We start from the raw sequence: 16,329 nt of genomic DNA, 5'->3' as shown, positions 1-16,329 counted from the left end.
GAGATAATTATTGCAGATGAAATGAAAATTGATGGAGTTGTGGTTAATGAGCAAGGTGATCCAAGGTTGCAGGAGGTTAGAGATCGGTAGGAAAGATGTGCAGAGAAATGACAAATAGAGTTTAATCTGGACACGTCTGAGGTCATGTCAAATTCAAGAAGAAAGTTAGCATCCTGAGGGACATTGATATATAGATGGATCTTGGTGCAAGTCAGTAACTCCCTGAAAATGGCAACAGAAGTGTTTCAGATGGGAAAGAAAGCAAAGGGAACACTGGACTTCATCGGTCACAACGTTGGGTATAGTGATTTGCATCTGATGCTGTAACTGTACAAAACTTCTGTTTGGCCACATTTGGAGTACTGTGTGCAGTTCTCATCTCCACACAATAGGAAGGTTGTGGAGGCTTTGGAGAGAGTGCAAAAGGGGTTTGTCAGCATGTTGTCTGTGCTAGGATTTTGAAGGGAGTGTTAGGTATAAGAGGAAATTAAAAGAAGTTGGATTGCTTTGTGAGAGTATCAGAAGCTGACAGGCGACCAGTTACAGGAAAATAAATTTATGGCAGGGACAGATCATGTGGATAGTCAGAATCTCTTTTCCAATGTGTAAGTTTCAAATAGTAGAGCACAGAGGTTTAAGCTGAGAAAGAGGAAGTTTAAATGAGATGTGTGACGCACGTTTTTAACGTAGAGAATGAAAGTTACTGAGGGAGGTCGGAGAAGCAGAAATATGAACAAAGCATTGAAGTGGCATTTGGACAGAAACATGAACAAGTAGAGAATAGAGGGATATGGTCTATGTGCAGGGAAATGGAACTAATTTAGAATAACATCATGGACAACACAGCCATGGTGGCCAAAGGGCCTATTACTGTGCTGTACTGTTCTGTTTTCTAACTTCCGAGCATCTGGGCAGCACGGTGGCACAGTGGTTAGCCTTGCTGCCACACAGCGCCAGAGACCCGGGTTCAATTCCCGCCTCAGACAACTGACTGTGTGGAGTTTGCACGTTTACCCCGTGTCGGTGTGGGTTTCCTCCGGGTGCTCCGCTTTCCTCCCACACTCCAAAGATGTGCAGGTCAGGTAAATTGGCCAGGCTAAATTGCCTGTATTGTTAGGTAAGGGGTAAATGTAGGGGTATGTGTGGGTTGCGCTTCGGCGGGGTGGTGTGGACTTGTTGGGCCGAAGGGCCTGTTTCCACACTGTAAGGAATCTAAACTGTCAGATCCCCCCAGAATCTTGAATGTTTCATTCAGCTTCTCTCTCATGTTTTCTGAATGTCAATGGGTTCAACCTCCATCTACTCCACCTCATTAGAAAATCCCTCCATTCTCAGGATCAGCTGAGTGACCCTTCTCTGGCCTGCCTCCAATGTGACAATGTCATTTCTTAGGGCACTCAGACTGCTCATAATATTCTAGATGTGGTCTGACTTGTACCTTATCCTAGATCTCCCTCTTTTTAGATGCCATTCCCTTTGTCATAAATGTCAGCATTTGATTTACCTTCTCTATTACCTGCTGACCCTGAGAGCTACCTTTCTCAGATTAATAAACGAAAACTTCCGCAACCCTTTTCGTCGTCAGTCTGAAACCAATTACTGTTAGCCTGACAGTAAGTCAGGAGCATGCTGAATTGTGTTAGAAAGGATATGTGGACCTTAAGAAACACATTTTATACAAGAGACTTTGTTATTGAGCCTGTTGGATTTTATTTGTTGGTGTGGATATAAATGGTAGAGTAGATAAGGGTGTTGGAGATGTGGTGGTACGGAGGTTATGGATTATTTGAATTTTCAGAAGCCTTTGAACAAGTTTCAAGAAGGGCTAAAGAGTAACCTGGTAGAGAATAGGGCCCGTTTAAGATCAAGGAAGTCACCTATGTGTGGAATCAGGGGAGATGGTGAGATCTTAGCAAAAAAAAAATCTTGTCAGTATTTACTATGGAGAAAGACATGGAAATTCGGGAACTTGGGGAAATAAATAGTGATGTCTTGGAAAGAATTCTCAACAGAGAAGAGAAAGTGGTGGAGTCTTAAAACAAATAAAGGTCGATCAATCCTCAGGAGCTCATTAGGTCGATCCTGGAACATCGTGGGAAGCTAGGGAAGAGATAGCAGTCTCCCTAACAGAGATATTTACATTATCAACAGACGCAGTGAGGTTCTGGAAGACTAGAGGGCGGCTAATGCTGTTCCATCACTTCAAGCTGAAGGGAAAAACCAGGAAATTACAGCCCGGTGATGGGTAATTTGTTGGAGGAGCTTCTGAGAGAATGGAGCTACATACATTCGGAAGGGCAAGGGCTGATTAGAGATAATCAGCATGGCTTTGTGAGTGGATAACAGTGTTTCACAAACTGGATTGACTCTTCAAGGAGGTGGAGACAGTGAGGTCTGCAGATGCTGGAGATCAGACGTGAGAGGGTTTTGCTGGAAAAGCACAGCAGGTCAGGCAGCATCTGAAGAGCAGGAAAATCAACATTTCAGACCGGAGCCCTTCAACAGGAATGAGGAGGTTACCAAGAGATAGATGAATGTAGAGCAGTTAATGTTGTCCACACGGACCTCAGCAAATAATTTGACAAAGTTCCAAGGGATGTAGAACGTCTAGTCAAGAGGAAGAAGGAAGCTGACTTAAGGTTGAGGAAGCAAGAATCGAGTAGAATGCTAGAGGGTTACATGGGGCAGCACGGTGCCTCCGTGGTTAACACTGCTACCTCCTAGCACCAGGGACCTGATTTTCATTCCAGCCCCCGGCGACTGTATGTGGAGTTTGCATGTTCTCCCATCATCTGCGTTTGTTTTCTCCCAGTGCTCTGCTTTCCACCGGCATCCCTAAGATGTGCAGGTTAGGTGAATCAGCCGTGCTAAATTACCCGTAGTTTTCAAGGATGTGTAGGCTTGGGCATTTTAGTCAGGTTAAGTGTAGAGTAATATGGTGGGGGAATGGGTCTGGGTGGGATACTATTTGGAGGGTTAGTATGGAGTTGTTGAGCCAAATTGCCTGTTTCCACACTGTAGGGATTCTCTGAAGGTACCAGGAAGGAACTGAAGAAAGGACTTCGGACAGCTTGAGGGGCCATTAAAAAGCTTTGTTGGGAAGGATTAAGGAAAACTGTAAGGCATTCTCCACTTACATGTGGAACAAGAGAATGGCCAGAGGGTAAGGCTGATTAGGGATAGTGAAGGGAACGTGAGTTTGGAGTTGTAGGAGGTAGGGGAGGTCCTTAATAAATACTATGCCTCAGTATTTACGACTGAGATGGACCTTGTCATTTGTGAGGACAGCATGAAAAGGACTGATACATGTTTACAGGTTGATGTTAAGAAGGAGGATGAGCTGAGAATTTTGTAATACTTGGAATAGATAAGTCTGTCGCACCCGAAGGGATATGTCCAAAGTTACGACAGGAAGCGAGGGAAGAGATTGTTGTACCTTTGGCGATGACCTTTGCATCCTCACTGTCCACTGGAGTCATACCAAATGATTGGAGGGTGGCAAATTCTATTCCCTTGTTCAGGAAAGGTAATAGGGATAATCTTGGGAATTACAGACCTGTCATCCCGATGTCTGTGGTGTGAAGATTATTGAGGAGGACTCTGAGAGACATGATTTATGATTCATTCGAGATAGTCAGCATGGCTGTGTAATGGGCAGATCATGCCTCAAATCTTATTGAATCCTTCAAGAATGTGACACAACACGTTTTTGGCTAATTCAGAAATCACGGAGGCATGGGATACAGGGAAACCTGTCTGTCTGGATACAGAATTCCTGGCTCACAGAAGACAGAGGGTGATGAAAGATGGAAAGCATTCATCCTGGAGCTCGGTGACCATTGGTGTTCTGCAGGGATTTGTTCCGGGAACCCTGCTGTTTGTGATTTTTATAAATGACTTGGATGTGGGTGTGGACGTGTGGGTTAGTAAGTTTGCCACTGTCACAAAGGTTGGTGGAGTGGTGGATAATGTGGAGGGCTGTTGTAGGACATTGACAGGATGCAGAGCTGGGCTGAGAAGTGGCAGATGGAGTTCAGTCTGGAAAAATGTGAAGTGATTCATTTTGGAAGGTCGAACTTGATTTTTGATTACAGAGTTAAAGGTGGGAACCTTGGCAAAGTAGAGGAACAGAAGGATCTTGGGTTCCATGTCCATAGATCCCTCAAAGTTGCCACCCAAGCTGATAGGGTTGTTTAGAAGGAATATGTTGTGTTGACTTTTATTAGCTGGGGAATTGAGTTTTAAAGCCATGAGGGTATGCTGCAGCTCTATAGAGCCCTGGTTCGACCCCACTTGGAATATTGTGTTCAGTTCATCTTCCCTCATTACAGAAAGGATGTGGAAGCTTTAGAGATGGTAAAGAGGAGATTTACCAGGATGCTGCCTGGACTGGAGAGCATGTCTTATGAAAAAAGGTTGAGGGAGGTAACGCTTTTCTCATTGGTGTGAAGAAGAGTGAGGGGTAACATGGTCCAGGTGAACAAGATGGTGTAAGGCGTAGACAGTGAATAATGCGAGATTCATTTTTGCATGGCATAAATGGCTATTATGAGGGAGAATGATTTTAAGTGATTGGAGGATGGTTAAGGGGAGATGTCAGAGGTAGGTTTTTTACACAGTGGCTGGTGGGTGGAATGCACTGACAGCTGTGGTAGTAAAATTAGATACATTAGGTACATTTAGTAGACTTTTGGATAGGCACATGGATGATCGTAAAATGAAGGGTACATAGTTAGTTTGATCTTACAGTCGGATAAATGATTAGCATGGCATCATGACCAAAGGGTTTTGTGCTGTACTGTTCTGTGTTCTACCTTCCATGTAGTAAACTGGGTAATAAGCTCAGATCAATGCAAAAGGATAAGGCATTCAGGAGGAGCTAGTCAACTGGATACAAAATTGGCTTGATGGTAGAAGACAGAGGGTGATGGGAGACATGTTATTTTTCTGACTGGAGGCATGTGACCAGCGGTGTAGTCGGTCCACTGTTATTTATCGTTTGGATAAATGGTTTGGAAGGGAATATTGATTTCCTGGTAAGTAAGTGTTTTTGGGTGACACTGAAATTGGTGGTAAAATGAGTAGTGAAGAAGGTTATCTATGATACAACAAGATAAACAATACTGCTGGGATAGTGGGCTGAAGAATAGCAGATGGAGTTTAATTAGATAAATGTGAAGTGTTCCATTTTGGTGAAACAAACCAGGGTGAGACTTGCACAGTTAATGTTCGAGCCGTGGGTCGTGTGGTCAATCAGTGGCCCAGGGGTGCAGGTACACAGTTTTTTGAAAATGGTGTCACAGGTAGACAGGCTGGTGAATCAGACGTTTGGGATGGGTACCTTCATTGGGAAGAGCATTGAAAGGAGGAGTTGGGATGTCATATTGTGGATCCGTTGCTCCCGATGCAGTCTCCTCTACATTAGGGAGACAGGACATCTCCTAGCAGAGCGCTTTAGGGAACATCTCTGGGACACCCGCTCCAATCAACCACACCGCCTTGTGGCCCAACATTTCAACTGTGGTTGTCAGTGACAGAAATATCTCCGTGAGGGACTCCTTTAATTTGGTCCCTAACTTCCTCCAAAATCCAGGGACAAACTTGATTAGTTCCCAGAAATTGTCTTGTTTTTATGGATTTTAAATCCTCCAGCACCTCCTGCTCTGTAATGTGGACTCTTTTGAAGATATCACTGTTTATTTCCCTGTCCTCCCAAGCCTTTGTCCACAGTAAGTTGTAATGTGAATTTTTTGTTTAAGATGTCACCCATCTCCTGTGATTCCACACATTGATGGTGCCATTGATCTTTAAGGGGCCACAATTTGTCCCGAGTTAATCTTTTTTTATGAATATTCTTGTAGAATATCTATGGATTTTCCTGAACCTTGTTTGCCAAAGCTTTCCTGGGTCCCCTTTTGGCCCTCCTGATTTCCCTCTGAAGTTTATTACTACACCCACAATGTTCTTCAAGAGATTCACTTAATCCAGATGGCTATATAATGATGTGCCAATTTTTTCTTGACCATAACCTCAATATTCCCAATCATCCAGTATTTCCTACTTGTGATCAGCATTGTCCTTCACACTAACAGGAATACGATGGCCCTGAACTCTCATTTTCTCTCTTTTGAAAGCTTCCCACATGTCTGAGGTCCCTTTACATAGCCTTTAAATATCAACTTTTAAAATCTCTTGACTAATACCTTCTGGATTGGGGTAAGTCCAATTTTGATCTTTAACTTGTGGACCAGGCTTACTAATTATCCATAGCTATTTTCGAACTAATATAATTGTGGTCACTTTTCCAAAATGCTCTCCCACTAACACCTCAAGCACTTTTTCCTACCTTGCTTCCCAAAGGGAGGTCAGGTTTCATCTCTTTCTCCATTTGGGTCCGTTACATACTGCCTGAGCCATTTTTCTTGAACATACTGAACAAATCCCTCCCATCCAAGCTCAGAACATTTTGTCAGTCTCAGTCTCAGTTTAGAAAGTTAAAATCCCTGACCGTTACAGCCCTATCGTTCTTACAAATATCTGAGATGTCCAGAAAAATTGCTGCTCAATTTTCCGCTGACTATTGGGGGCCTGTAGTACAGTCATATCAAACTGATAACCCATTTTTATTTCTCAGTTCCACTCGTATATCTTCACTGGGCGATCCCCAGGAATATCTTCTCTAAGTGCTGCAGTAATGTTTTCATGAATCTAAACCTCCACTCCCCCTCCTCACTTGCCTCCCCTTTTATCCTTCCTGTAGCATCTGTACCCTGGAACATTGAGCTGCATTCCTGTCCCTCTCTCAGCTGTGTTTCTGTAATACCTATGGTATCCCAGTCCCATGTTCCCATGCATGCGTTGGGTTCATGTGCTTATACTGTCAGGCCTTTTCCATCAAAATAAATGTGGCTTAGTTCATCATTTTCCCTCATTGCCTGCTGTGCTCTTACCTGCCTTGTCGACTGAAATTACTGTATTGAAATTCTATCCAAGCCTCAATCTTCAGAATGTAGCCTGAGACCATCCCCCTCACGGTGGACAACATCCTCACCTTCCATGCCATCTGTAAACCTGATAATGATACCTTCTGCTTTCACATCCAACTCATTAATGTACAAAATAAACAGCGATGGTTCCTGCACAGATCCCTGTGGTACACCCACTGGTGAAAGGCTTCTGATCACAAAAACAACCCTCCAATTTTGCATCCAATTTTCCAACTTGCCTTGGATCCCATGGGCTCTTCCCTTTTGGACCAGCCTTCCATGTGGGACCTTGTCAAATGCCTTAATGAACTCCATGGAACCCACATCATCTGCACGGCCCTTATCAATATTTTTAGACACCATTTCAAAAGGCTAAACTGAATTCCTCAGACAGTATCTTCCTCTACCAAATTCGTGATGACTTTCCCTAATCGATTCCTGCCTTTCCGAATGTTGTTACATCTTGTCCCTCAGGATTGTTCCCAATAATTACCCTCCCCCCAAGCTGTCAGACGATCTGCTCTGTAATTTCCTGGCCTATCCCTGCTGCCCTTCTTGAACAAATGAACCACATTAGCGAACCTTCAGTCATTCGGTACTTCACCTGTGTCCAGCAAAGTATTAAGTATATCCACCAGGGCCCCAGCAATCTCCTCCCTTACCTGCCATAGCAGCCCCTGTGATACATTTCACTGGGCTCTGGGGATTTCTCCCCCTTTATGCCTGTGAAAACATTTAATACCTCCCCTTTATCGATCTTAACATGTTCTCGAACCTCCCCATCCCTACTGAAATCCCCGGCTACAATGCCTTTCTCCTGTGTGAATACAGGTGGGACGTATTCATTGATGACCTCACCTACTTCCTCTGGCTCCATACACAGATTGTCCCTTTGGTTTCTAACAGGCCCCACCATTTCCCCAGTAATCCTCTTACTCTCACTGTACTGGTAAAATACCTTGTGGCTTTTCCTTAACACTATCTGCCAAGGATATTTTGTGACCATTGTTTGAACCACATTTTTCAGGACCCCCTTGCACTCTCCACACTTGTGAAGGGCTTCACCTGTTTTTATTACACTATATTCTCTTTATCAAACTCACGATATTGGTTGATGAGTATTTACTGGATTTCCTGCCTTTGTTATTCCATCCTCATGCACGCACCGGCCCTGAATTTTCTCTCTATCACTTTAAAATGCTCCCATTTTGCAAATATAGACCCAAACGCAGATTGTTCTTCCCAGCCCATGTTTGCCACATCCTGTCCAATGATTGTGATACTGATAGGAGACTCAGTTGTGAGGGGAACTGACAGGAGACTGTATGGCTGCACAAGAGACCGTAGGATGGTGTGCTGCCTCCAGGGAACCAGGGTCAAGGGTGTCTCTGAAGAATTGCAGAACATTCGAAACGGAGGAGGTGAACAGCCAGAGACCATTGTGCACATTTGTATGATTGAGCAAGATAGACAAAGGATTGGGGTCCTGTGAAATTAGTACAGGGATTCCAGTAAGAATTTAAAAAGCAGGACCTCAAGAGTAGTCATCTCTGGATTATTCCTGGTGCCACATGCCAGAGAGGATAGACAGAGAAAGTTAGGCCGGATGGATGTGTGGCTGAGGAGCAGGTGGAGGGGGCAGGGTTTCTGGTTCTTGGATCATTGGGATCTCTTCTGAGGTAGAGGTGACCTGTAAAACAGGGATGGGTTGGACTTGGACCAGAGGGGCACCAGTAACCCTGGAGGGAGATTTGCTAGACTTACCCTGGAAGGATCCAAACTAGTTTGGCAGGTGTTTGGGACTCTGAATAAGAAAGGGGCCATTTACCATTCAGCGTAAGATACACCAGCCACCAAGAGCAAGCTTCCTATTCAGGATATCCGGGGGTACAGTAAAGGAAGGGAAAAGATTTCTGGTTTAACGAGCATTTATTTCAACACACGAGACCTGACTGGTAAGGTAGAGGGGCTCAGATCATGGAATGGCTTTTGGGACTGGGATATTATAGCCATAACAGAAGCATGGCTGAGCGAAGGGCAGGACTAGCAGCTCAGTGTTCCAGGATACAGAAGTTACAGGCGTGAAAGAAGGTCAAGTAAGTGAGGAGAGTGTGCTGCCCTTTTGATAAGAGAGGACATAACAACAGTGTTTAGAGAGGATACTCTTAAGGAGTTATAAAATGAGGCCACATGTTTGGAAGTTATAAACGAAAAGGGGATGGTCAAACTGTTGGGACTGTGTTATGACCCTCAAAAAGCCAGCGGATACTCGAGAAACAGATGTGTTGAGAGATTGGTGATAACAGTAGGAATAATAGAGTAGTATTGCTTGGAGATTTTAATTTCCCCTAGATTGACTGGGCCACCCAGAGAGTAAAAGGCCCGTACGGAGTGAAATTTGTGAAATATGCCGAAGAACATTTCCTCAATCAAGATGTAGACGGCCTAACTCTACTCAGGCGGGTGCACCACTGGACCTCCCATCAGAAAACTAGGTCAGACAAGTGACTAAAATCTCAGTTGGACAGTACTTTGGGTCCAGTGACCACAATTGTCTGAGAATTCACATAGTTATGGAAAAACAGGTCCACAGACTAAGATGCTAAACTGGAGCAGGGCCATTTTTGGGGCCATTAGGCAGGATCTAGCAGAGGTCTTTTGGGTGAAGCTAAAAATCACACAACTCCTGTTTATTGTCCAACTCGATTTGGAAGTGCTATCGATCATTCCAAAAGATGAAAGATTTAATCTAAATTTGTTTGATATTACATTCCATGACACGGGTATCCTGTTGCTCTAAATTCTATGCCTTATGACTGTGCTCCACAACCACCGATGAAGAAGCAGTGCTCCGAAAACTAGCGCTTCCAAACAAACCTGCTGGACGTGGTGTTGTGTGACCTTTAACTTTGCCCACCACAGTCCAACACCGGCATCTCCAAATCATGACTACCATCAATTGGGTGAGTCTGTTTGAATAAAACGAGCGACTAGCAAATGGGAGGATTTGAAAAGTGTGATCTCAAAAATCCAGCGTCAGTTTTTCCCTGTTAGGGTGAAGGGCAAAGCTGGCAGGTTCAGGGATCCCTGGCTGATGGGGGATAAAAAGGCTCTGTTCAGGAAAAAGAAGATGCCTTACATTGGCTTTAAGGTTTCTGTATCTACATAACCTCTTCCAGTCCTAAAGACATAATCAATCTTTGGAGACTCTACAATCCTCTCAGATCCCTGCAGCACTCTTGATCTGTAGTACTCAATCCAATGCCTTTGTCTCTCCCGATCCAGTTCCCACAAGACCCACCGTCTGTGTTACATTCTCCTGCTGTTCGCACACACTCTGTCAATGTAATCTCCTCCAGTCTCTCCATCCATCTACTCTTCTCCATAACCTTCTCCAGCTCTGACATCCCAATCTGTATAAATGTCACCCTCCTCTACAACTCTTCCCTTGACCAAACTGCAAGAGCATACTCATGCTCCCTTTTTTCTGTGAAACTGTCTCCAACCAAAATTGCTATCCTCATCTCTCAGAAAATCTGTCAGACCCCACACTCTCCAATCCAAAAAAACTCCAGAACCTTAGCCTTCCTATATCTCTAAAATTCTTTGGTCTGAATACTCTGCATATGTCTGTTTGTTCTTTCAATTTGTAAAACCCACTTTATTTCCTAAAGCACTCCTTGTCTGTGTAAACCACACATCCTCCCGACAGCCTTATGCCTGTAAACTGCTCCATCCCTCCTAACCTCCCCAGCTCCATGAACACCGGTAGGCCCTACAGCACTCCACATTTCTGTAACCTCCTGTGGCTCTACGTTCCTCCTTCCTGGTGAAATCACGTCTAATCCCCAGAACCCTCTGAACCTGCATCGTCTGCTCCTGATCAGACCATTGCTGTCTCTGTTACCTCTGACATTCCTCGTAACCCTTCCTATTTTTGTCTCTTCCTCCAGATCTCATCCTCTCCAGCTTTCTGAAACATCTGCGTGCCATTGTAACCCGCCCTATATAGAACGCAGGACATAGAACAGTTCAGCACACTACAGGCCCTTTGGCCCTCAAGGATGTGCCGACCTATTATCCTACTCTGTGATCAAATTATAATCTACAGACCCTACATTTTACTATCATCCATGTGCCTATCGAAGACAGTCAGAAACTTTTTCCCCGGGTACAACAGAGTGTTACAAGGGGACATAAATTTAAGGTGAAGGGTGGAAGGTATAGGGGAGATGTCAGGGGTGGGTTCTTTACCCAGAGAGTGGTGGGGGCATGGAATGCGCTGCCCGAGGGAGTGGTAGAGTCAGATTCATTGGCGACCTTTAAGCGGCATTTGGATAGGTACATGGATGGGTGCTTAATCTAGGATAGAAGTTCGGCACAACATCGTGGGCCGAAGGGCCTGTTCTGTGCTGTATTGTTCTATGTTCTATGTTCTATCCCTAATGCAACCGACTCTACTACCACTGTTGGCAGTGTATTCCACTCACCAACCACTCACTTTGTAAAGAACCTACCTCTGACAACAACCCTGAACCTTCATCCAATCACCTTTAAATTATGCCCCCTTCTGATAACCACTTTCACAGTGGGATAAATCGCCGGCTATCCACTCTATCTCAGACTTGCATCATCTCATGCACCTCTATCATCCTCAATGAGACAAGCCCCAGCTCCCTCCGCCTTTCTTCATAAGGCTTGCCCTCTAATCCAGGCATCATCCTGATAAATCTCCTCTGCACCCTCTCTGAAGCTTCCACATCTTTATGATAATAATGCAACCAGACTGAACATGAAATTCAAAGTGTGGTCTAACTAGGGGTCTATACAGCTGCAGCATAACTTTGTGACTCTTAAACTCATTCTCCCTGCTAATGAAAGCCAACACACCATACACCTTCTCAAAACCCCTATCAACTTAGTTGACAACTTTGAGCGATCAATGGGTTGAACCCCAAGATCCCTTTGTTCCTCCACACTTACCAAGAATCCTGCTTTTAACCTTGTCAAGGTTTTCTGTGAAATCCTTCCAATCTTAAACCCTCCCAATCTTTGTAACTTCCTCCAGTGCCTACAACACTCCTAAACTGTGAAATCTCTTCACGTCCCTGCAATCCTCCTTAGCTCTGTAACCTCCTTTATTCGCATCAACACTCAAAATACCTGAAGCCTCCTTTTGCCACTACAATATTACTAATATCTGCATTACCCTCCTGTCCTGATATCCCTCCCTGTCCACATAACCCCCACCATCGTCCAGTGCCCTTCTGGGGAACATTGCAGAGGAGGGAAGAGTTGTAGAGTACGGGCCATGTTATGGATGTAGGAAGGGCTGCCGAACCTGGAGGGTGGTACAAATGTAGGAAGGGACGTGGATCCTGCAGGAGGTTAGAGTTAGCAGGATTTATAGAACCTGCAGGATGGGACCAAGTTAGAATGGGTTGTGGAACCTGAAGGATGTTCCAGTTTGAATGATGGATTTTATTTTTGATTGGATCACTGTAAAATCTTGTTGACCTAATTTTTGAGATGTCTATCAGAACGGCTGAAATCCTTCAGGTTCCCAGGCTGGGAGATGGGAGTTCAGATGTGAATCTATTTACCCATTCTGTCTGTGTGCCTGACACTGACCTGGTGCTGCTCATGTGCCCTCCAGATCTGCATGACTGACCAAAGCTCAATTCAACACAGCATTCGATTGGAATGATTTGATTTTCCATTATATTTCAGCGGCAGTCTCACGAGATGCAGGAATTTGAGAGCTTTGATTTTGAGAGAATGAAAACTTTATCATTAAAAAAATGGGAAGCCTTCAAAAATGACATAACGAGAGTCCAGAGACAGTATACAGTGTTCCTGTTAGGGTGAAGGAAAGGCTGATAGGTCCAGGGAATGTTGGATTACTACAGAAATTGATGTTTTGGTTAAGAAAACGAAGGAAGCATATGTCAAGTACATATAGGAGAAATCCAATGAATCCTTACAGTATAAAGGCAGTAAGAGTATCCTTAAGAGTGAAAAGCAGACAGGGGATAGCTTTGACAAATAGGGTTTAGGAGAATCCAAAGGGATTTTATACACACACGTAAATGACGAAAGGGTAGAAACTTTGTCCGTTCTAAACAAAAGCATAATTCAAACTTTCCCACAATTTCCTGCCACAACCATATTCACTGATGTACAGTTTTAGTTAAACTTTGTCCCATCCTGTTTCTTTCGGCTTGTCTTCAGCCACATCCCCATGGTGTTCCGATGCTTCACCTTTTCTATTGGGATTTGGAAAGCTCCTTTCACCTGAACCCTGCCCCTGCATCCTCTCTGTCAGTTTAAAGCCCTGTCCATACACCTACCAACATGATTTGGACAGGACACTGCTCGCAGCATGGTTCCAGTGGGACCATCCTAATGGATTATTTTTTAAGACAGGTATGGGATGTTGGTGTCTCTGACTTACCAGCCTTTCTTGCCCAGCCCTAGCTGCCCTTGAACTGAGTAGCTTGCTCGGCCATTTCAGAGGGTCATTGACAAGCAAACACTTTGCTGTGGATATGTCGTGCAGACCACATGAGGATGGGCAGCTGTCCTTCTCGAAAGGACAAGTATTTGGATGTTTTGTACATCAGCAATGGTTTCATACTTATTTGTGGATTGTTCATTACTATTTTTAAAATTGTTGGTTTCAAAATTCTCCATTTCTGATGGTGGGATTCAAACGTGCCTCTCCTGAACATGAGCTGAGGCTTTGGATACATTCTCTACAAATAATACCACTAGGCAATCACTTCGCCTGATCACCGGTTGCTCATCCCTGAACACTGATACCAGTGCATCATGAAGGTAAACCCGTTCTTCTGACCCAGTTGTGTGACCCTGACATCATCCTGAACTCTGCTGATATCACTCAGTATCTCTCCATGTGGTTACCCTCACTGTGTGGGTCTAATTGACACTGTCAATCTTTCTTTCTCTCTCTCTCTTTCTCTCTCTTTCTCTCTCTTTCTCTCTCTTTCTCTCTCCTTCTCTCTCCTCCTCTCTCTGTTTCTCTCTCTCTTTTTCTCTATCTCTCTCACTCACACACACTTGCAGCTATTCCAGATTCCGATCTATTAAAATTCTCCACCCCGTTGAGACAAGGCAGCAAGGAACAGGAATGGAGACTGGGATTTTCAGGATCTCTGTGATACTCAGGACCATTCTCCATGTGTAACCATCGCTGCATCAGTCTAATTTCCCATTCTGTCTATCTCTGACTCCTGTAGGTATTCAGGAAGGTCTTGACTCAATAGATTTCCCAGCTGCTGGGTGTGTCGTTCATCACCAAATTGAAGATAGTTCGTCAGCCAGAGAGACAAAGAGTAGGGAGAGCTGGAGCGCTCAATAAATCCTGCAGCGAGGTAAGATCACTCGCAGTGCACAGAGCAGAGAGCAATAAGAGGGCTCCAAACATCGGCTAACAAGAGCTGACATAGGGAGAGTGCTGGAGGGGGAGCAGAGTGCAGGCTTACTACCCAGTACTAAGGCTTACTACTCTGCAGCACTGCATCTATGGCATGTCTTGTGGACCAGTTTCTTCAGTTATTTTCAATTCCTATAATAAGTCTTATCTCTGTAACCTCCTCCCTTCCTTATAGTCCCTCCACATAATTGAAATTTACTGATTTCCAGACTACCATCTCTCTGTCTCTAACTTGCTTCAATGTCTGCAACATGCCTTATCTCAGCAGTCTCCTCCTCCAAAAATTTGAGACAGAGTCATGCACCACATAAATGCTTCCTTCGATCCAACTAGTCAATGCTGATACAGAATCCCTGAACATTTCCTGCAGTTGACCCAAATCCCTTAAAACCTCTCCACTCCACGTAACTGCCCAAATGTCTTTTGCATGTTGTCATTGTATTTTTCTCTCCCATTTCTCCTGGAAGCTTATGCCATACCTGCACCATCCTCTGTGTGAAATATATTCTCCTCAAATCCCTTTTATGTCTTTCCTCTCTCCCTTCATATTTATGCCCTCTAGAACATAGAACATGACATTGCAGGAATGGCCCTTCGGCCCTCGATTGCAAGTCTTCTAACTCTGTATCAGCCAACAGTGTCCAGTACATTACAACGCTTCCTGGCTGTCAACTTGCATTAGTTGAAGTCTTTCTATCTCTGTAAGCAGTTCACAAAAAGCCCTTTAGACTCGACAAAGCTCCGTCAACTTACCACCATTTCTCGATTTCTTTTGCCTCCCTCAGTTCCTGCAACTCTCCCTGTATCTTCCAGTAACCTGCTTTAGGCACTGCAGGTTTGCCTACTTCTCCAGATAGCCTGTTCCATCTCTTACAGCTTGCTCAATCACTGTAACGCCCTCTACCCACTCTAATCCTCCTCTTTTTCACTGTCTTCCAGGCACAACGACGATCCTGTGAGGGAGCAGTGCGGAATGGGATAATATTTATCTCAGCTCAGGCTTGAGGAATAAAGGCAGTAATGGAGTGGGAGCTGGAGGACTACACGTACCTGGGAGTCACAGAGACGGTGACCCTGTGCAGGAGCAGAGTGGAGTGGGAGCTGGAGGAGAATACGTACCTGGGAGTCACAGAGACGGTGACCCTGTGCGGGAGCAGAGTGGGAGCTGGAGGACTACACATACCTGCGTGTCACCGAGACGGTGACCCTGTGAGGGAGCAGAGTGGAGTGGAAGCAGGAGAGACATATCTTTCTGCTGCTGTGACCCCCTGCATTGATTTTGAAAGAAACATAAGCGTCTTCACAGAAGAAAAAGTGAGTTCATTTGCTCATAATAAACCGTTACTTGCTGTAAATTGCAGCAAATTGACAGTTTCTTTCCTGGAAGCAGGGCTGAAGGCTGATATATCAGGAGTAAATGAAAGTCTGAATCAGTATCATAAAGAATCTCAGTCATCTACAGGCCGATAAGCGAATGCATGTTAAACGTATGCCACTGATATTAACTTTACACAACGTAATTCATTGAGTAAGACTAAACACGTTTCAGCTTAAGTCATGGTAGTGCCGGTTGGTCAAAGGAATACGTTTTCTGTTACATTGGGAAGTCATAGACCCTGCTGGTGTTCGAGACAAACACCGGGTCATTTAATGACTGGAGATTCTGTAAGACATCTATGATGCTGAGAGTTAGGGGGATAACACAGACAGGGAGGGGATCACACTGCTGTCATAACGGCCTGTAAGAAGGAAGGGAATGGGTGATCATTCAAGAGATACAGTCTGGGAATACAGGATTACCCTGGGCGGAGAGGGGAGGTGAGACTCCCTCCCAATTCAGTTTCCCAGTTTGGAAGCTGATGAAGGTGCTGGCTGCTCAGGGGAGGA

General features: G+C 44.6%; 1 long non-coding RNA gene across 1 annotated transcript in view; it reads left to right on the top strand.

Moving 5' to 3' along the window:
- Window positions 1–15,775, top strand: part of LOC140468753 (uncharacterized) — a 29,521-nt gene extending 13,746 nt beyond the window's left edge. The window contains exons 3-4 of the long non-coding RNA XR_011955820.1: window positions 14,246–14,380; window positions 15,382–15,775. This is a non-coding gene — a long non-coding RNA (uncharacterized lncRNA). The remainder of the gene's footprint in view (window positions 1–14,245; window positions 14,381–15,381) is intronic.
- Window positions 15,776–16,329: the final 554 nt, after the last annotated feature.

Source organism: Chiloscyllium punctatum, chromosome 48, assembly GCF_047496795.1.
Source record: "Chiloscyllium punctatum isolate Juve2018m chromosome 48, sChiPun1.3, whole genome shotgun sequence".
In the NCBI taxonomy this organism is placed as follows: domain Eukaryota; kingdom Metazoa; phylum Chordata; class Chondrichthyes; order Orectolobiformes; family Hemiscylliidae; genus Chiloscyllium; species Chiloscyllium punctatum.
This window is presented reverse-complemented; position numbering and strand designations above follow the sequence as displayed.